Here is a 21,031-nt window from a genome sequence, read left to right on the forward strand (position 1 = left end):
GAGTGCAGTCTTGGGACCCCTGAGCTCAGTCAGTGTGCATCCCTCGGGCCCCTGGAGTGCAGTCTTGGGACCCCTGAGCTCAGTCAGTGTGAATCCCTCGGGCCCCTGGAGTGCAGTCTTGGGACCCCTGAGCTCAGTCAGTGTGAATCCCTCGGGCCCCTGGAGTGCAGTCTTGGGACCCCTGAGCTCAGTCAGTGTGCATCCCTCAGGCCCCTGGGGTGGACTCTTGGGACCCCTGAGCTCAGTCAGTGTGCATCTCTCGGGCCCCTGGAGTGCAGTCTTGGGAACCCTGAGCTCAGTCAATGTGCATCCCTCGGGCCTCTGGAGCGCAGTCTTGGGACCCCTGAGCTCAGTCAGTGTGCATCCCTCTGGCCCCTGAGCTCAGTCAGTGTGCATCCCTCGGGCCCCTGGAGTGCAGTCTTGGGACCCCTGAGCTCAGTCAGTGTGCATCCCTCTGGCCCCTGAGGCTCAGTCAGTGTTCATCCCTCGGGCCCCTGAGCTCAGTCAGTGTGCATCCCTCGGGCCCCTGGAGTGCAGTCTTGGGACCCCTAAGCTCAGTCAGTGTGCATCTCTCAGGCCCCTGAGCTCAGTCAGTGTGCATCCCTCGGGCCCCTGAGCTCAGTCAGTGTGCATCCCTCGGGCCCCTGGAGTGCAGTCTTGGGACCCCTGAGCTCAGTCAGTGTGCATCCCTCGGGCCCCTGAGCTCAGTCAGTGTGCATCCCTCGGGCCCCCTGGAGTGCAGTCTTGGGACCCCTGAGCTCAGTCAGTGTGCATCCCTCGGGCCCCTGGAGTGCAGTCTTGGGACCCCTGAGCTCAGTCAGTGTGCATCCCTCGGGCCCCTGGAGTGCAGTCTTGGGACCCCTGAGCTCAGTCAGTGTGCATCCCTCGGGCCCCTGGAGTGCAGACTTGGGACCCCTGAGCTCAGTCAGTGTGCATCCCTCGGGCCCCTGGAGTGCAGACTTGGGACCCCTGAGCTCAGTCAGTGTGCATCCCTCGGGCCCCTGGAGTGCAGACTTGGGACCCCTGAGCTCAGTCAGTGTGCATCTCTCGGGCTCCTGGAGTGCAGTCTTGGGACCCCTGAGCTCAGTCAGTGTGCATCCCTCAGGCCCCTGGAGTGCAGACTTGGGACCCCTGAGCTCAGTCAGTGTGCGTCCTTCGGGCCCCTGGAGTGCAGTCTTGGGACCCCTGAGCTCAGTCAGTGTGCATCCCTCGGGCCCCTGGAGTGCAGACTTGGGACCCCTGAGCTCAGTCAGTGTGCATCCTTCGGGCCCCTGGAGTGCAGTCTTGGGACCCCTGAGCTCAGTCAGTGTGCATGCCTCGGACCCCTGAGCTCAGTCAGTGTGCATCCCTCGGGCCCCTGAGCTCAGTCAGTGTGCATCCCTCGGGCCCCTGGAGTGCAGTCTTGGGACCCCTGAGCTCAGTCAGTGTGCATCTCTCGGGCTCCTGGAGTGCAGACTTGGGACCCCTGAGCTCAGTCAGTGTGCATCTCTCGGGCTCCTGGAGTGCAGACTTGGGACCCCTGAGCTCATTCAGTGTGCATCCTTCGGGCCCCTGGAGTGCAGTCTTGGGACCCCTGAGCTCAGTCAGTGTGCATGCCTCGGACCCCTGAGCTCAGTCAGTGTGCATCCCTCGGGCCCCTGAGCTCAGTCAGTGTGCATCCCTCGGGCCCCTGGAGTGCAGTCTTGGGACCCCTGAGCTCAGTCAGTGTGCATCCCTCGGGCCCCTGAGCTCAGTCAGTGTGCATCCCTCAGGCCCCTGGAGTGCAGACTTGGGACCCCTGAGCTCAGTCAGTGTGCATCCCTCAGGCCCCTGAGCTCAGTCAGTATGCATCCCTCGGGCCCCTGGAGTGCAGTCTTGGGACCCCTGAGCTCAGTCAGTGTGCATCCCTCGGGCCCCTGAGCTCAGTCAGTGTGCATCCCTCGGGCCCCTGGAGTGCAGTCTTGGGGCCCCTGAGCTCAGTCAGTGTGCATCCCTCGGGCCCCTGGAGTGCAGTCTTGGGACCCCTGAGCTCAGTCAGTGTGCATCCCTCTGGCCCCTGGAGTGCAGTCTTGGGACCCCTGAGCTCAGTCAGTGTGAATCCCTAGGGCCCCTGGAGTGCAGTCTTGGGACCCCTGAGCTCAGTCAGTGTGAATCCCTCGGGCCCCTGGAGTGCAGTCTTGGGACCCCTGAGCTCAGTCAGTGTGCATCCCTCGGGCCCCCTGGAGTGCAGTCTTGGGCCCTGAGGCTCAGTCAGTGTGCATCCCTCGGGCCCCCTGGAGTGCAGTCTTGGGCCCTGAGGCTCAGTCAGTGTGCATCCCTCGGGCCCCTGAGCTCAGCCAGTGTGCATCCCTCGGGCCCCCTGGAGTGCAGTCTTGGGCCCTGAGGCTCAGACAGTGTGCATACCTCGGGTCCCTGAGCTCCGACAGTGTGCATCCCTCGGGCCCCCTGGAGTGCAGTCTTGGGCCCTGAGGCTCAGTCAGTGTGCATCCCTCGGGCCCCTGGAGTGCAGTCTTGGGACCCCTGCGCTCAGTCAGTGTGCATCCCTCGGGCCCCTGAGCTCAGTCAGCGTGCATCCCTCAGGCCCCTGGAGTGCAGTCTTGGGCCCTGAGCTCAGTCAGTGTGAATCCCTAGGGCCCCTGGAGTGCAGTCTTGGGACCCCTGAGCTCAGTCAGTGTGAATCCCTCGGGCCCCTGGAGTGCAGTCTTGGGACCCCTGAGCTCAGTCAGTGTGCATCCCTCGGGCCCCCTGGAGTGCATTCTTGGGCCCTGAGGCTCAGTCAGTGTGCATCCCTCGGGCCCCCTGGAGTGCAGTCTTGGGCCCTGAGGCTCAGTCAGTGTGCATCCCTCGGGCCCCTGAGCTCAGACAGTGTGCATCCCTCGGGCCCCCTGGAGTGCAGTCTTGGGCTCTGAGGTTCAGACAGTGCGCATCCCTCGGGCCCCTGAGCTCCGACAGTGTGCATCCCTCGGGCCCCCTGGAGTGCAGTCTTGGGCCCTAAGGCTCAGTCAGTGTGCATCCCTCGGGCCCCTGGAGTGCAGTCTTGGGACCTGAGCTCAGTCAGTGTGCATCCCTCGGGCCCCTGGAGTGCAGTCTTGGGCCCTGAGGTTCAGTCAGTGTGCATCCCTCGGGCCCCTGAGCTCAGTCAGCGTGCATCTTTTGGGCCCCTGGAGCCCAGCTTGTGGTACGTTCATCAGATGACTCCATGTCAATGACATCCTGCTCCAGTCCTGGACTTCCGTTTTACTGATCATTGTTTTCAGGTGTCTTGGTTCAAGTGGGTCATCTGAAGTGAACCACGACTACAACTCCCAGAATGCATTAGGCTGTTCAATGCTGGAGCCCTGCGTCCTTGGTGACATGAAGTCATTTGGCATCCTCTGGAGTCTGAGCGGGCGCTCCCATGCCCCCCGCCTGGCACAGGCCTCTCCTGAGCTCAGTCAGTGTGCATCCCTCGGGCCCCTGGAGTGCAGTCTTGGGACCCCTGAGCTCAGTCAGTGTGCATCCCTCGGGCGCCTGGACTGCAGTCTTGGGCCCTGAGGCTCAGTCAGTGTGCATCCCTCGGGCCCCTGGAGTGCAGTCTTGGGACCCCTGAGCTCAGTCAGTGTGCATCCCTCGGGCCCCTGGAGTGCAGTCTTGGGACCCCTGAGCTCAGTCAGTGTGCATCCCTCGGGCCCCTGGAGTGCAGTCTTGGGACCCCTGAGCTCAGTCAGTGTGAATCCCTCGGGCCCCTGGAGTGCAGTCTTGGGACCCCTGAGCTCAGTCAGTGTGAATCCCTCGGGCCCCTGGAGTGCAGTCTTGGGACCCCTGAGCTCAGTCAGTGTGCATCCCTCAGGCCCCTGGGGTGGACTCTTGGGACCCCTGAGCTCAGCCAGTGTGCATCTCTTGGGCCCCTGGAGTGCAGTCTTGGGACCCCTGAGCTCAGTCAGTGTGCATGCCTCGGGCCCCTGGAGTGCAGTCTTGGGAACCCTGAGCTCAGTCAAAGTGCATCCCTCGGGCCTCTGGAGCGCAGTCTTGGGACCCCTGAGCTCAGTCAGTGTGCATCCCTCTGGCCCCTGAGCTCAGTCAGTGTGCATCCCTCGGGCCCCTGGAGTGCAGTCTTGGGACCCCTGAGCTCAGTCAGTGTGCATCCCTCTGGCCCCTGAGGCTCAGTCAGTGTTCATCCCTCGGGCCCCTGAGCTCAGTCAGTGTGCATCCCTCGGGCCCCTGGAGTGCAGTCTTGGGACCCCTAAGCTCAGTCAGTGTGCATCTCTCGGGCCCCTGAGCTCAGTCAGTGTGCATCCCTCGGGCCCCTGAGCTCAGTCAGTGTGCATCCCTCGGGCCCCTGGAGTGCAGTCTTGGGACCCCTGAGCTCAGTCAGTGTGCTTCCCTCGGGCCCCTGAGCTCAGTCAGTGTGCATCCCTCAGGCCCCCTGGAGTGCAGTCTTGGGACCCCTGAGCTCAGTCAGTGTGCATCCCTCGGGCCCCTGGAGTGCAGTCTTGGGACCCCTGAGCTCAGTCAGTGTGCATCCCTCGGGCCCCTGGAGTGCAGTCTTGGGACCCCTGAGCTCAGTCAGTGTGCATCCCTCGGGCCCCTGGAGTGCAGTCTTGGGACCCCTGAGCTCAGTCAGTGTGCATCCCTCGGGCCCCTGGAGTGCAGTCTTGGGACCCCTGAGCTCAGTCAGTGTGCATCCCTCGGGCCCCTGGAGTGCAGTCTTGGGACCCCTGAGCTCAGTCAGTGTGAATCCCTCGGGCCCCTGGAGTGCAGTCTTGGGACCCCTGAGCTCAGTCAGTGTGAATCCCTCGGGCCCCTGGAGTGCAGTCTTGGGACCCCTGAGCTCAGTCAGTGTGCATCCCTCAGGCCCCTGGGGTGGACTCTTGGGACCCCTGAGCTCAGTCAGTGTGCATCTCTCGGGCCCCTGGAGTGCAGTCTTGGGACCCCTGAGCTCAGTCAGTGTGCATGCCTCGGGCCCCTGGAGTGCAGTCTTGGGAACCCTGAGCTCAGTCAATGTGCATCCCTCGGGCCTCTGGAGCGCAGTCTTGGGACCCCTGAGCTCAGTCAGTGTGCATCCCTCTGGCCCCTGAGCTCAGTCAGTGTGCATCCCTCGGGCCCCTGGAGTGCAGTCTTGGGACCCCTGAGCTCAGTCAGTGTGCATCCCTCTGGCCCCTGAGGCTCAGTCAGTGTTCATCCCTCGGGCCCCTGAGCTCAGTCAGTGTGCATCCCTCGGGCCCCTGGAGTGCAGTCTTGGGACCCCTAAGCTCAGTCAGTGTGCATCTCTCAGGCCCCTGAGCTCAGTCAGTGTGCATCCCTCGGGCCCCTGAGCTCAGTCAGTGTGCATCCCTCGGGCCCCTGGAGTGCAGTCTTGGGACCCCTGAGCTCAGTCAGTGTGCATCCCTCGGGCCCCTGAGCTCAGTCAGTGTGCATCCCTCGGGCCCCCTGGAGTGCAGTCTTGGGACCCCTGAGCTCAGTCAGTGTGCATCCCTCGGGCCCCTGGAGTGCAGTCTTGGGACCCCTGAGCTCAGTCAGTGTGCATCCCTCGGGCCCCTGGAGTGCAGTCTTGGGACCCCTGAGCTCAGTCAGTGTGCATCCCTCGGTCCCCTGGAGTGCAGACTTGGGACCCCTGAGCTCAGTCAGTGTGCATCCCTCGGGCCCCTGGAGTGCAGACTTGGGACCCCTGAGCTCAGTCAGTGTGCATCTCTCGGGCTCCTGGAGTGCAGTCTTGGGACCCCTGAGCTCAGTCAGTGTGCATCCCTCAGGCCCCTGGAGTGCAGACTTGGGACCCCTGAGCTCAGTCAGTGTGCGTCCTTCGGGCCCCTAGAGTGCAGTCTTGGGACCCCTGAGCTCAGTCAGTGTGCATCCCTCGGGCCCCTGGAGTGCAGACTTGGGACCCCTGAGCTCAGTCAGTGTGCATCCTTCGGGCCCCTGGAGTGCAGTCTTGGGACCCCTGAGCTCAGTCAGTGTGCATGCCTCGGACCCCTGAGCTCAGTCAGTGTGCATCCCTCGGGCCCCTGAGCTCAGTCAGTGTGCATCCCTCGGGCCCCTGGAGTGCAGTCTTGGGACCCCTGAGCTCAGTCAGTGTGCATCTCTCGGGCTCCTGGAGTGCAGACTTGGGACCCCTGAGCTCAGTCAGTGTGCATCTCTCGGGCTCCTGGAGTGCAGACTTGGGACCCCTGAGCTCATTCAGTGTGCATCCTTCGGGCCCCTGGAGTGCAGTCTTGGGACCCCTGAGCTCAGTCAGTGTGCATGCCTCGGACCCCTGAGCTCAGTCAGTGTGCATCCCTCGGGCCCCTGAGCTCAGTCAGTGTGCATCCCTCGGGCCCCTGGAGTGCAGTCTTGGGACCCCTGAGCTCAGTCAGTGTGCATCCCTCGGGCCCCTGAGCTCAGTCAGTGTGCATCCCTCAGGCCCCTGGAGTGCAGACTTGGGACCCCTGAGCTCAGTCAGTGTGCATCCCTCAGGCCCCTGAGCTCAGTCAGTATGCATCCCTCGGGCCCCTGGAGTGCAGTCTTGGGACCCCTGAGCTCAGTCAGTGTGCATCCCTCGGGCCCCTGAGCTCAGTCAGTGTGCATCCCTCGGGCCCCTGGAGTGCAGTCTTGGGGCCCCTGAGCTCAGTCAGTGTGCATCCCTCGGGCCCCTGGAGTGCAGTCTTGGGACCCCTGAGCTCAGTCAGTGTGCATCCCTCTGGCCCCTGGAGTGCAGTCTTGGGACCCCTGAGCTCAGTCAGTGTGAATCCCTAGGGCCCCTGGAGTGCAGTCTTGGGACCCCTGAGCTCAGTCAGTGTGAATCCCTCGGGCCCCTGGAGTGCAGTCTTGGGACCCCTGAGCTCAGTCAGTGTGCATCCCTCGGGCCCCCTGGAGTGCAGTCTTGGGCCCTGAGGCTCAGTCAGTGTGCATCCCTCGGGCCCCCTGGAGTGCAGTCTTGGGCCCTGAGGCTCAGTCAGTGTGCATCCCTCGGGCCCCCTGGAGTGCAGTCTTGGGCCCTGAGGCTCAGACAGTGTGCATCCCTCGGGCCCCTGAGCTCCGACAGTGTGCATCCCTCGGGCCCCCTGGAGTGCAGTCTTGGGCCCTGAGGCTCAGTCAGTGTGCATCCCTCGGGCCCCTGGAGTGCAGTCTTGGGACCCCTGCGCTCAGTCAGTGTGCATCCCTCGGGCCCCTGAGCTCAGTCAGCGTGCATCCCTCAGGCCCCTGGAGTGCAGTCTTGGGCCCTGAGCTCAGTCAGTGTGAATCCCTAGGGCCCCTGGAGTGCAGTCTTGGGACCCCTGAGCTCAGTCAGTGTGAATCCCTCGGGCCCCTGGAGTGCAGTCTTGGGACCCCTGAGCTCAGTCAGTGTGCATCCCTCGGGCCCCCTGGAGTGCATTCTTGGGCCCTGAGGCTCAGTCAGTGTGCATCCCTCGGGCCCCCTGGAGTGCAGTCTTGGGCCCTGAGGCTCAGTCAGTGTGCATCCCTCGGGCCCCTGAGCTCAGACAGTGTGCATCCCTCGGGCCCCCTGGAGTGCAGTCTTGGGCCCTGAGGCTCAGACAGTGTGCATCCCTCGGGCCCCTGAGCTCCGACAGTGTGCATCCCTTGGGCCCCCTGGAGTGCAGTCTTGGGCCCTGAGGCTCAGTCAGTGTGCATCCCTCGGGCCCCTGGAGTGCAGTCTTGGGACCCCTGCGCTCAGTCAGTGTGCATCCCTCGGGCCCCTGGAGTGCAGTCTTGGGCACTGAGCTCAGTCAGTGTGCATCCCTCGGGCCCCTGGAGTGCAGTCTTGGGCCCTGAGGCTCAGTCAGTGTGCATCCCTCGGGCCCCTGAGCTCAGTCAGCGTGCATCTTTTGGGCCCCTGGAGCCCAGCTTGTGGTACGTTCATCAGATGACTCCATGTCAATGACATCCTGCTCCAGTCCTGGACTTCCGTTTTACTGATCATTGTTTTCAGGTGTCTTGGTTCAAGTGGGTCATCTGAAGTGAACCACGACTACAACTCCCAGAATGCATTAGGCTGTTCAATGCTGGAGCCCTGCGTCCTTGGTGACATGAAGTCATTTGGCATCCTCTGGAGTCTGAGCGGGCGCTCCCATGCCCCCCGCCTGGCACAGGCCTCTCCTGTGCGCCCAGAGCTGAGGTCAGGGGCCCGTGAAAGGCCCTTTGTGTGGGGCCGGGAGGGAGCACAGCCGGCCGGTTTCCTGTCGTGGGGGGGGGCGCAGCTGGGCACTCTGGGGAGGGCTCCTGCTGTCGGGCGTGACTCCCTCCACACCCCCGGGAGGGCTCTCCACGCAGCAGGTGGGGAGGGCTGCAGACACACACAGAGGCGTAGTTACCGGTGCAGCAGGAGCAGTTGCACCGGGGCCCAGATGTGACCGTCTTTTTCTGCTCGACTGTTGATGGGGCCCACTATGGAAGCCCTCGCCTCACCCCTGCCTGGGAGGGGGCAGCCTGTCCTCTCGGCCAAGCATTGCTCATGGCGTCACCATGGCCTCACTGTTGCTGTGTGTTTCCCTCGTTGTGTTCTGTGTTGTCTGTGTGTTGGTGTTCTGAGGCTGCTGTGAGTGTTTGTTGGGCAGTGTTGTGTCTTTGCTCAGACAGTGGCTTCTGTTCCTCACTGTTGCTGTGTGTTTTCCCTCGTTGTGTTCTGTGTTGTCTGTGTGTTGGTGTTCTGAGGCTGCTGTGAGTGTTTATGTCTGTTGGGCAGTGTTGTTGTGTCTTTGCTCAGGCAGTGGCCTCTGTTCCTCACTGTTGCTGTGTGTTTTCCCTCGTTGTGTTCTGTGTTGTCTGTGTGTTGGTGTTCTGAGGCTGCTGTGAGTGTTTATGTCTGTTGGGCAGTGTTGTTGTGTCTTTGCTCAGGCAGTGGCCTCTGTTCCTCACTGTTGCTGTGTGTTTTCCCTCGTTGTGTTCTGTGTTGTCTGTGTGTTGGTGTTCTGAGGCTGCTGTGAGTGTTTATGTCTGTTGGGCAGTGTTATTGTGTCTTTGCTCAGACAGTGGCCTCTGTTCCTCACTGTTGCTGTGTGTTTTCCCTCCTTGTGTTCTGTGTTGTCTGTGTGTTGCTGTTCTGAGGCTGCTGTGAATGTTTATGTCTGTTGGGCAGTGTTATTGTGTCTTTGCTCAGACAGTGGCCTCTGTTCCTCACTCTTGCTGTGTGTTTTCCCTCCTTGTGTTCTGTGTTGTCTGTGTGCTGCTGTTCTGAGGCTGCTGTGAATGTTTATGTCTGTTGGGCAGTGTTATTGTGTCTTTGCTCAGACAGTGGTCTCTGTTCCTCACTCTTGCTGTGTGTTTTCCCTCCTTGTGTTCTGTGTTGTGTGTGTGTTGCTGTTCTGAGGCTGCTGTGAATGTCTGTTGGGCAGTGTTATTGTGTCTTTGCTCAGACAGTGGTCTCTGTTCCTCACTGTTGCTGTGTGTTTTCCCTCGTTGTGTTCTGGGTTGTGTGTGTGTTGGTGTTCTGAGGCTGCTGTGTTTCATGAAGTATGTCTGTTGTGCAGTGTTATTGTGTCTTTGCTCAGACAGTGGCTTCTGTTCCTCACTGTTGCTGTGTGTTTTCCCTCGTTGTGTTCTGTGTTGTCTGTGTGTTGGTGTTCTGAGGCTGCTGTGAGTGTTTATGTCTGTTGGGCAGTGTTGTTGTGTCTTTGCTCAGACAGTGGCCTCTGTTCCTCACTGTTGCTGTGTGTTTTCCCTCGTTGTGTTCTGTGTTGTCTGTGTGTTGGTGTTCTGAGGCTGCTGTGAGTGTTTATGTCTGTTGTGCAGTGTTATTGTGTCTTTGCTCAGACAGTGGCTTCTGTTCCTCACTGTTGCTGTGTGTTTTCCCTCGTTGTGTTCTGTGTTGTCTGTGTGTTGCTGTTCTGAGGCTGCTGTGAATGTTTATGTCTGTTGGGCAGTGTTGTTGTGTCTTTGCTCAGACTGTGGTCTCTGTTCCTCACTGTTGCTGTGTGTTTTCCCTCGTTGTGTTCTGTGTTGTCTGTGTGTTGGTGTTCTGAGGCTGCTGTGAGTGTTTATGTCTGTTGGGCAGTGTTATTGTGTCTTTGCTGAGGCAGTGGCCTCTGTTCCTCACTGTTGCTGTGTGTTTTCCCTCGTTGTGTTCTGTGTTGTCTGTGTGTTGGTGTTCTGAGGCTGCTGTGAGTGTTTATGTCTGTTGGGCAGTGTTGTTGTGTCTTTGCTCAGGCAGTGGCCTCTGTTCCTCACTGTTGCTGTGTGTTTTCCCTCGTTGTGTTCTGTGTTGTCTGTGTGTTGGTGTTCTGAGGCTGTTGTGAGTGTTTATGTCTGTTGGGCAGTTTTATTGTGTCTTTCTCAGACAGTGGCCTCTGTTCCTCACTCTTGCTGTGTGTTTTCCCTCCTTGTGTTCTGTGTTGTCTGTGTGTTGGTGTTCTGAGGCTGCTGTGAGTGTTTATGTCTGTTGGGCAGTGTTATTGTGTCTTTGCTCAGACAGTGGCCTCTGTTCCTCACTGTTGCTGTGTGTTTTCCCTCGTTGTGTTCTGTGTTGTCTGTGTGTTGGTGTTCGGAGGCTGCTGTGAGTGTTTATGTCTGTTGGGCAGTGTTATTGTGTCTTTGCTCAGACAGTGGCTTCTGTTCCTCACTGTTGCTGTGTGTTTTCCCTCGTAGTGTTCTGTGTTGTCTGTGTGTTGGTGTTCTAAGGCTGCTGTGAGTGTTTATGTCTGTTAGGAAGTGTTGTTGTGTCTTTGCTCAGGCAGTGGCCTCTGTTCCTCACTGTTGCTGTGGGTTTTCCCTCGTTGTGTTCTGTGTTGTCTGTGTGTTGGTGTTCTGAGGCTGCTGTGAGTGTTTATGTCAGTTGGGCAGTGTTGTTGTGTCTTTGCTCAGACAGTGGCCTCTGTTCCTCACTGTTGCTGTGTGTTTTCCCTCGTTGTGTTCTGTGTTGTCTGTGTGTTGGTGTTCTGAGGCTGCTGTGAATGTTTATGTCTGCTGGGCAGTGTTATTGTGTCTTTGCTCAGACAGTGGCCTCTGTTCCTCACTGTTGCTGTGTGTTTTCCCTCGTTGTGTTCTGAGGCTGCTGTGAATGTCTGCTGGGCAGTGTTATTGTGTCTTTGCTCAGACAGTGGTCTCTGTTCCTCACTCTTGCTGTGTGTTTTCCCTCCTTGTGTTCTGTGTTGCCTGTGTGTTGGTGTTCTGAGACTGCTGTGTTTCATGAAGTATGTCTGTTGTGCAGTGTTATTGTGTCTTTGCTCAGACCGTGCTCTCTGTTCCTCACTGTTGCTGTGTGTTTTCCCTCGTTGTGTTCTGTGTTGTCTGTGTGTTGGTGTTCTGAGGCTGCTGTGAGTGTTTATGTCTGTTGGGCAGTGTTATTGTGTCTTTACTCAGACAGTGACCTCTGTTCCTCACTCTTGCTGTGTGTTTTCCCTCGTTGTGTTCTGTGTTGTCTGTGTGTTGGTGTTCTGAGGCTGTTGTGAGTGTTTATGTCTGTTGGGCAGTGTTGTTGTGTCTTTGCTCAGACAGTGGCCTCTGTTCCTCACTGTTGCTGTGTGTTTTCCCTCGTTGTGTTCTGTGTTGTCTGTGTGTTGGTGTTCTGAGGCTGTTGTGAGTGTTTATGTCTGTTGGGCAGTGTTATTGTGTCTTTCTCAGACAGTGGCCTCTGTTCCTCACTCTTGCTGTGTGTTTTCCCTCCTTGTGTTCTGTGTTGTCTGTGTGTTGGTGTTCTGAGGCTGCTGTGAGTGTTTATGTCTGTTGGGCAGTGTTATTGTGTCTTTGCTCAGACAGTGGCCTCTGTTCCTCACTGTTGCTGTGTGTTTTCCCTCGTTGTGTTCTGTGTTGTCTGTGTGTTGGTGTTCTGAGGCTGCTGTGAGTGTTTATGTCTGTTGGGCAGTGTTATTGTGTCTTTGCTCAGACAGTGGCTTCTGTTCCTCACTGTTGCTGTGTGTTTTCCCTCGTTGTGTTCTGTGTTGTCTGTGTGTTGGTGTTCTGAGGCTGCTGTGAGTGTTTATGTCTGTTGGGCAGTGTTGTTGTGTCTTTGCTCAGGCAGTGGCCTCTGTTCCTCACTGTTGCTGTGTGTTTTCCCTCGTTGTGTTCTGTGTTGTCTGTGTGTTGGTGTTCTGAGGCTGCTGTGAGTGTTTATGTCTGTTGGGCAGTGTTGTTGTGTCTTTGCTCAGGCAGTGGCCTCTGTTCATCACTGTTGCTGTGTGTTTTCCCTCGTTGTGTTCTGTGTTGTCTGTGTGTTGGTGTTCTGAGGCTGCTGTGAGTGTTTATGTCTGTTGGGCAGTGTTATTGTGTCTTTGCTCAGACAGTGGCTTCTGTTCCTCACTGTTGCTGTGGGTTTTCCCTCGTTGTGTTCTGTGTTGTCTGTGTGTTGGTGTTCTGAGGCTGCTGTGAGTGTTTATGTCTGTTGGGCAGTGTTGTTGTGTCTTTGCTCAGGCAGTGGCCTCTGTTCCTCACTGTTGCTGTGTGTTTTCCCTCGTTGTGTTCTGTGTTGTCTGTGTGTTGGTGTTCTGAGGCTGCTGTGAGTGTTTATGTCTGTTGGGCAGTGTTGTTGTGTCTTTGCTCAGGCAGTGGCCTCTGTTCCTCACTGTTGCTGTGTGTTTTCCCTCGTTGTGTTCTGTGTTGTCTGTGTGTTGGTGTTCTGAGGCTGCTGTGAGTGTTTATGTCTGTTGGGCAGTGTTGTTGTGTCTTTGCTCAGGCAGTGGCCTCTGTTCCTCACTGTTGCTGTGTGTTTTCCCTCGTTGTGTTCTGTGTTGTCTGTGTGTTGGTGTTCTGAGGCTGCTGTGAGTGTTTATGTCTGTTGGGCAGTGTTATTGTGTCTTTGCTCAGACAGTGGCCTCTGTTCCTCACTGTTGCTGTGTGTTTTCCCTCCTTGTGTTCTGTGTTGTCTGTGTGTTGCTGTTCTGAGGCTGCTGTGAATGTTTATGTCTGTTGGGCAGTGTTATTGTGTCTTTGCTCAGACAGTGGCCTCTGTTCCTCACTCTTGCTGTGTGTTTTCCCTCCTTGTGTTCTGTGTTGTCTGTGTGCTGCTGTTCTGAGGCTGCTGTGAATGTTTATGTCTGTTGGGCAGTGTTATTGTGTCTTTGCTCAGACAGTGGTCTCTGTTCCTCACTCTTGCTGTGTGTTTTCCCTCCTTGTGTTCTGTGTTGTGTGTGTGTTGCTGTTCTGAGGCTGCTGTGAATGTCTGTTGGGCAGTGTTATTGTGTCTTTGCTCAGACAGTGGTCTCTGTTCCTCACTGTTGCTGTGTGTTTTCCCTCGTTGTGTTCTGGGTTGTGTGTGTGTTGGTGTTCTGAGGCTGCTGTGTTTCATGAAGTATGTCTGTTGTGCAGTGTTATTGTGTCTTTGCTCAGACAGTGGCTTCTGTTCCTCACTGTTGCTGTGTGTTTTCCCTCGTTGTGTTCTGTGTTGTCTGTGTGTTGGTGTTCTGAGGCTGCTGTGAGTGTTTATGTCTGTTGGGCAGTGTTGTTGTGTCTTTGCTCAGACAGTGGCCTCTGTTCCTCACTGTTGCTGTGTGTTTTCCCTCGTTGTGTTCTGTGTTGTCTGTGTGTTGGTGTTCTGAGGCTGCTGTGAGTGTTTATGTCTGTTGTGCAGTGTTATTGTGTCTTTGCTCAGACAGTGGCTTCTGTTCCTCACTGTTGCTGTGTGTTTTCCCTCGTTGTGTTCTGTGTTGTCTGTGTGTTGCTGTTCTGAGGCTGCTGTGAATGTTTATGTCTGTTGGGCAGTGTTGTTGTGTCTTTGCTCAGACTGTGGTCTCTGTTCCTCACTGTTGCTGTGTGTTTTCCCTCGTTGTGTTCTGTGTTGTCTGTGTGTTGGTGTTCTGAGGCTGCTGTGAGTGTTTATGTCTGTTGGGCAGTGTTATTGTGTCTTTGCTGAGGCAGTGGCCTCTGTTCCTCACTGTTGCTGTGTGTTTTCCCTCGTTGTGTTCTGTGTTGTCTGTGTGTTGGTGTTCTGAGGCTGCTGTGAGTGTTTATGTCTGTTGGGCAGTGTTGTTGTGTCTTTGCTCAGGCAGTGGCCTCTGTTCCTCACTGTTGCTGTGTGTTTTCCCTCGTTGTGTTCTGTGTTGTCTGTGTGTTGGTGTTCTGAGGCTGTTGTGAGTGTTTATGTCTGTTGGGCAGTTTTATTGTGTCTTTCTCAGACAGTGGCCTCTGTTCCTCACTCTTGCTGTGTGTTTTCCCTCCTTGTGTTCTGTGTTGTCTGTGTGTTGGTGTTCTGAGGCTGCTGTGAGTGTTTATGTCTGTTGGGCAGTGTTATTGTGTCTTTGCTCAGACAGTGGCCTCTGTTCCTCACTGTTGCTGTGTGTTTTCCCTCGTTGTGTTCTGTGTTGTCTGTGTGTTGGTGTTCGGAGGCTGCTGTGAGTGTTTATGTCTGTTGGGCAGTGTTATTGTGTCTTTGCTCAGACAGTGGCTTCTGTTCCTCACTGTTGCTGTGTGTTTTCCCTCGTAGTGTTCTGTGTTGTCTGTGTGTTGGTGTTCTAAGGCTGCTGTGAGTGTTTATGTCTGTTAGGAAGTGTTGTTGTGTCTTTGCTCAGGCAGTGGCCTCTGTTCCTCACTGTTGCTGTGGGTTTTCCCTCGTTGTGTTCTGTGTTGTCTGTGTGTTGGTGTTCTGAGGCTGCTGTGAGTGTTTATGTCAGTTGGGCAGTGTTGTTGTGTCTTTGCTCAGACAGTGGCCTCTGTTCCTCACTGTTGCTGTGTGTTTTCCCTCGTTGTGTTCTGTGTTGTCTGTGTGTTGGTGTTCTGAGGCTGCTGTGAATGTTTATGTCTGCTGGGCAGTGTTATTGTGTCTTTGCTCAGACAGTGGCCTCTGTTCCTCACTGTTGCTGTGTGTTTTCCCTCGTTGTGTTCTGAGGCTGCTGTGAATGTCTGCTGGGCAGTGTTATTGTGTCTTTGCTCAGACAGTGGTCTCTGTTCCTCACTCTTGCTGTGTGTTTTCCCTCCTTGTGTTCTGTGTTGCCTGTGTGTTGGTGTTCTGAGACTGCTGTGTTTCAAGAAGTATGTCTGTTGTGCAGTGTTATTGTGTCTTTGCTCAGACCGTGCTCTCTGTTCCTCACTGTTGCTGTGTGTTTTCCCTCGTTGTGTTCTGTGTTGTCTGTGTGTTGGTGTTCTGAGGCTGCTGTGAGTGTTTATGTCTGTTGGGCAGTGTTATTGTGTCTTTACTCAGACAGTGACCTCTGTTCCTCACTCTTGCTGTGTGTTTTCCCTCGTTGTGTTCTGTGTTGTCTGTGTGTTGGTGTTCTGAGGCTGTTGTGAGTGTTTATGTCTGTTGGGCAGTGTTGTTGTGTCTTTGCTCAGACAGTGGCCTCTGTTCCTCACTGTTGCTGTGTGTTTTCCCTCGTTGTGTTCTGTGTTGTCTGTGTGTTGGTGTTCTGAGGCTGTTGTGAGTGTTTATGTCTGTTGGGCAGTGTTATTGTGTCTTTCTCAGACAGTGGCCTCTGTTCCTCACTCTTGCTGTGTGTTTTCCCTCCTTGTGTTCTGTGTTGTCTGTGTGTTGGTGTTCTGAGGCTGCTGTGAGTGTTTATGTCTGTTGGGCAGTGTTATTGTGTCTTTGCTCAGACAGTGGCCTCTGTTCCTCACTGTTGCTGTGTGTTTTCCCTCGTTGTGTTCTGTGTTGTCTGTGTGTTGGTGTTCTGAGGCTGCTGTGAGTGTTTATGTCTGTTGGGCAGTGTTATTGTGTCTTTGCTCAGACAGTGGCTTCTGTTCCTCACTGTTGCTGTGTGTTTTCCCTCGTTGTGTTCTGTGTTGTCTGTGTGTTGGTGTTCTGAGGCTGCTGTGAGTGTTTATGTCTGTTGGGCAGTGTTGTTGTGTCTTTGCTCAGGCAGTGGCCTCTGTTCCTCACTGTTGCTGTGTGTTTTCCCTCGTTGTGTTCTGTGTTGTCTGTGTGTTGGTGTTCTGAGGCTGCTGTGAGTGTTTATGTCTGCCGGGCAGTGTTGTTGTGTCTTTGCTCAGACAGTGGCCTCTGTTCCTCACTGTTGCTGTGGGTTTTCCCTCGTTGTGTTCTGTGTTGTCTGTGTGTTGGTGTTCTGAGGCTGCTGTGAGTGTTTATGTCTGTTGGGCAGTGTTGTTGTGTCTTTGCTCAGGCAGTGGCCTCTGTTCATCACTGTTGCTGTGTGTTTTCCCTCGTTGTGTTCTGTGTTGTCTGTGTGTTGGTGTTCTGAGGCTGCTGTGAGTGTTTATGTCTGTTGGGCAGTGTTATTGTGTCTTTGCTCAGACAGTGGCTTCTGTTCCTCACTGTTGCTGTGGGTTTTCCCTCGTTGTGTTCTGTGTTGTCTGTGTGTTGGTGTTCTGAGGCTGCTGTGAGTGTTTATGTCTGTTGGGCAGTGTTGTTGTGTCTTTGCTCAGGCAGTGGCCTCTGTTCCTCACTGTTGCTGTGTGTTTTCCCTCGTTGTGTTCTGTGTTGTCTGTGTGTTGGTGTTCTGAGGCTGCTGTGAGTGTTTATGTCTGTTGGGCAGTGTTGTTGTGTCTTTGCTCAGGCAGTGGCCTCTGTTCCTCACTGTTGCTGTGTGTTTTCCCTCGTTGTGTTCTGTGTTGTCTGTGTGTTGGTGTTCTGAGGCTGCTGTGAGTGTTTATGTCTGCCGGGCAGTGTTGTTATGTCTTTGCTCAGACAGTGGCCTCTGTTCCTCACTGTTGCTGTGTGTTTTCCCTCGTTGTGTTCTGTGTTGTCTGTGTGTTGGTGTTCTGAGGCTGTTGTGAGTGTTTATGTCTGTTGGGCAGTGTTATTGTGTCTTTCTCAGACAGTGGCCTCTGTTCCTCACTCTTGCTGTGTGTTTTCCCTCCTTGTGTTCTGTGTTGTCTGTGTGTTGGTGTTCTGAGGCTGCTGTGAGTGTTTATGTCTGTTGGGCAGTGTTATTGTGTCTTTGCTCAGACAGTGGCCTCTGTTCCTCACTGTTGCTGTGTGTTTTCCCTCGTTGTGTTCTGTGTTGTCTGTGTGTTGGTGTTCTGAGGCTGCTGTGAGTGTTTGTTGGGCAGTGTTGTGTCTTTGCTCAGACAGTGGTCTCTGTTCCTCACTGTTGCTGTGTGTTTTCCCTCCTTGTGTTCTGTGTTGTCTGTGTGTTGGTGTTCTGAGGCTGCTGTGAGTGTTTATGTCTGTTGGGCAGTGTTATTGTGTCTTTGCTCAGACAGTGGTCTCTGTTCCTCACTGTTGCTGTGTGTTTTCCCTCCTTGTGTTCTGTGTTGTCTGTGTGTTGCTGTTCTGAGGCTGCTGTGAATGTTTATGTCTGTTGGGCAGTGTTATTGTGTCTTTGCTCAGACAGTGGCCTCTGTTCCTCACTCTTGCTGTGTGTTTTCCCTCCTTGTGTTCTGTGTTGTCTGTGTGTTGCTGTTCTGAGGCTGCTGTGAATGTTTATGTCTGTTGGGCAGTGTTATTGTGTCTTTGCTCAGACAGTGGTCTCTGTTCCTCACTCTTGCTGTGTGTTTTCCCTCCTTGTGTTCTGTGTTGTGTGTGTGTTGCTGTTCTGAGGCTGCTGTGAATGTCTGTTGGGCAGTGTTATTGTGTCTTTGCTCAGACAGTGGTCTCTGTTCCTCACTGTTGCTGTGTGTTTTCCCTCGTTGTGTTCTGGGTTGTGTGTGTGTTGGTGTTCTGAGGCTGCTGTGTTTCATGAAGTATGTCTGTTGTGCAGTGTTATTGTGTCTTTGCTCAGACAGTGGCTTCTGTTCCTCACTGTTGCTGTGTGTTTTCCCTCGTTGTGTTCTGTGTTGTCTGTGTGTTGGTGTTCTGAGGCTGCTGTGAGTGTTTATGTCTGTTGGGCAGTGTTGTTGTGTCTTTGCTCAGACAGTGGCCTCTGTTCCTCACTGTTGCTGTGTGTTTTCCCTCGTTGTGTTCTGTGTTGTCTGTGTGTTGGTGTTCTGAGGCTGCTGTGAGTGTTTATGTCTGTTGTGCAGTCTTATTGTGTCTTTGCTCAGACAGTGGCTTCTGTTCCTCACTGTTGCTGTGTGTTTTCCCTCGTTGTGTTCTGTGTTGTCTGTGTGTTGCTGTTCTGAGGCTGCTGTGAATGTTTATGTCTGTTGGGCAGTGTTGTTGTGTCTTTGCTCAGACTGTGGTCTCTGTTCCTCACTGTTGCTGTGTGTTTTCCCTCGTTGTGTTCTGTGTTGTCTGTGTGTTGGTGTTCTGAGGCTGCTGTGAGTGTTTATGTCTGTTGGGCAGTGTTGTTGTGTCTTTGCTCAGACAGTGGCCTCTGTTCCTCACTGTTGCTGTGTGTTTCCCTCGTTGTGTTCTGTGTTGTCTGTGTGTTGGTGTTCTGAGGCTGCTGTGAGTGTTTGTTGGGCAGTGTTGTGTCTTTGCTCAGACAGTGGTCTCTGTTCCTCACTCTTGCTGTGTGTTTTCCCTCCTTGTGTTCTGTGTTGTCTGTGTGTTGCTGTTCTGAGGCTGCTGTGAATGTTTATGTCTGTTGGGCAGTGTTATTGTGTCTTTGCTCAGACAGTGGTCTCTGTTCCTCACTCTTGCTGTGTGTTTTCCCTCCTTGTGTTCTGTGTTGTCTGTGTGTTGCTGTTCTGAGGCTGCTGTGAATGTTTATGTCTGTTGGGCAGTGTTATTGTGTCTTTGCTCAGACAGTGGTCTCTGTTCCTCACTCTAGCTGTGTGTTTTCCCTCCTTGTGTTCTGTGTTGTGTGTGTGTTGCTGTTCTGAGGCTGCTGTGAATGTCTGTTGGGCAGTGTTATTGTGTCTTTGCTCAGACAGTGGTCTCTGTTCCTCACTGTTGCTGTGTGTTTTCCCTCGTTGTGTTCTGGGTTGTGTGTGTGTTGGTGTTCTGAGGCTGCTGTGTTTCATGAAGTATGTCTGTTGTGCAGTGTTATTGTGTCTTTCCTCAGACAGTGGCTTCTGTTCCTCACTGTTGCTGTGTGTTTTCCCTCGTTGTGTTCTGTGTTGTCTGTGTGTTGGTGTTCTGAGGCTGCTGTGAGTGTTTATGTCTGTTGGGCAGTGTTGTTGTGTCTTTGCTCAGACAGTGGCCTCTGTTCCTCACTGTTGCTGTGTGTTTTCCCTCGTTGTGTTCTGTGTTGTCTGTGTGTTGGTGTTCTGAGGCTGCTGTGAGTGTTTATGTCTGTTGTGCAGTGTTATTGTGTCTTTGCTCAGACAGTGGCTTCTGTTCCTCACTGTTGCTGTGTGTTTTCCCTCGTTGTGTTCTGTGTTGTCTGTGTGTTGCTGTTCTGAGGCTGCTGTGAATGTTTATGTCTGTTGGGCAGTGTTGTTGTGTCTTTGCTCAGACTGTGGTCTCTGTTCCTCACTGTTGCTGTGTGTTTTACCTCGTTGTGTTCTGTGTTGTCTGTGTGTTGGTGTTCTGAGGCTGCTGTGAGTGTTTATGTCTGTTGGGCAGTGTTATTGTGTCTTTGCTCAGGCAGTGGCCTCTGTTCCTCACTGTTGCTGTGTGTTTTCCCTCGTTGTGTTCTGTGTTGTCTGTGTGTTGGTGTTCTGAGGCTGCTGTGAGTGTTTATGTCTGTTGGGCAGTGTTGTTGTGTCTTTGCTCAGGCAGTGGCCTCTGTTCCTCACTGTTGCTGTGTGTTTTCCCTCGTTGTGTTCTGTGTTGTCTGTGTGTTGGTGTTCTGAGGCTGTTGTGAGTGTTTATGTCTGTTGGGCAGTGTTATTGTGTCTTTCTCAGACAGTGGCCTCTGTTCCTCACTCTTGCTGTGTGTTTTCCCTCCTTGTGTTCTGTGTTGTCTGTGTGTTGGTGTTCTGAGGCTGCTGTGAGTGTTTATGTCTGTTGGGCAGTGTTATTGTGTCTTTGCTCAGACAGTGGCCTCTGTTCCTCACTGTTGCTGTGTGTTTTCCCTCGTTGTGTTCTGTGTTGTCTGTGTGTTGGTGTTCGGAGGCTGCTGTGAGTGTTTATGTCTGTTGGGCAGTGTTATTGTGTCTTTGCTCAGACAGTGGCTTCTGTTCCTCACTGTTGCTGTGTGTTTTCCCTCGTAGTGTTCTGTGTTGTCTGTGTGTTGGTGTTCTAAGGCTGCTGTGAGTGTTTATGTCTGTTGGGAAGTGTTGTTGTGTCTTTGCTCAGGCAGTGGCCTCTGTTCCTCACTGTTGCTGTGGGTTTTCCCTCGTTGTGTTCTGTGTTGTCTGTGTGTTGGTGTTCTGAGGCTGCTGTGAGTGTTTATGTCTGTTGGGCAGTGTTGTTGTGTCTTTGCTCAGACAGTGGCCTCTGTTCCTCACTGTTGCTGTGTGTTTTCCCTCGTTGTGTTCTGTGTTGTCTGTGTGTTGGTGTTCTGAGGCTGCTGTGAATGTTTATGTCTGCTGGGCAGTGTTATTGTGTCTTTGCTCAGACAGTGGCCTCTGTTCCTCACTGTTGCTGTGTGTTTTCCCTCGTTGTGTTCTGAGGCTGCTGTGAATGTCTGCTGGGCAGTGTTATTGTGTCTTTGCTCAGACAGTGGTCTCTGTTCCTCACTCTTGCTGTGTGTTTTCCCTCCTTGTGTTCTGTGTTGTCTGTGTGTTGGTGTTCTGAGACTGCTGTGTTTCATGAAGTATGTCTGTTGTGCAGTGTTATTGTGTCTTTGCTCAGACCGTGCTCTCTGTTCCTCACTGTTGCTGTGTGTTTTCCCTCGTTGTGTTCTGTGTTGTCTGTGTGTTGGTGTTCTGAGGCTGCTGTGAGTGTTTATGTCTGTTGGGCAGTGTTATTGTGTCTTTACTCAGACAGTGACCTCTGTTCCTCACTCTTGCTGTGTGTTTTCCCTCGTTGTGTTCTGTGTTGTCTGTGTGTTGGTGTTCTGAGGCTGTTGTGAGTGTTTATGTCTGTTGGGCAGTGTTGTTGTGTCTTTGCTCAGACAGTGGCCTCTGTTCCTCACTGTTGCTGTGTGTTTTCCCTCGTTGTGTTCTGTGTTGTCTGTGTGTTGGTGTTCTGAGGCTGTTGTGAGTGTTTATGTCTCTTGGGCAGTGTTATTGTGTCTTTCTCAGACAGTGGCCTCTGTTCCTCACTCTTGCTGTGTGTTTTCCCTCCTTGTGTTCTGTGTTGTCTGTGTGTTGGTGTTCTGAGGCTGCTGTGAGTGTTTATGTCGGTTGGGCAGTGTTATTGTGTCTTTGCTCAGACAGTGGCCTCTGTTCCTCACTATTGCTGTGTGTTTTCCCTCGTTGTGTTCTGTGTTGTCTGTGTGTTGGTGTTCTGAGGCTGCTGTGAGTGTTTATGTCTGTTGGGCAGTGTTATTGTGTCTTTGCTCAGACAGTGGCTTCTGTTCCTCACTGTTGCTGTGTGTTTTCCCTCGTTGTGTTCTGTGTTGTCTGT

Source organism: Lissotriton helveticus, chromosome 7 (assembly GCF_964261635.1).
Source record: "Lissotriton helveticus chromosome 7, aLisHel1.1, whole genome shotgun sequence".
Lineage (NCBI taxonomy): Eukaryota > Metazoa > Chordata > Amphibia > Caudata > Salamandridae > Lissotriton > Lissotriton helveticus.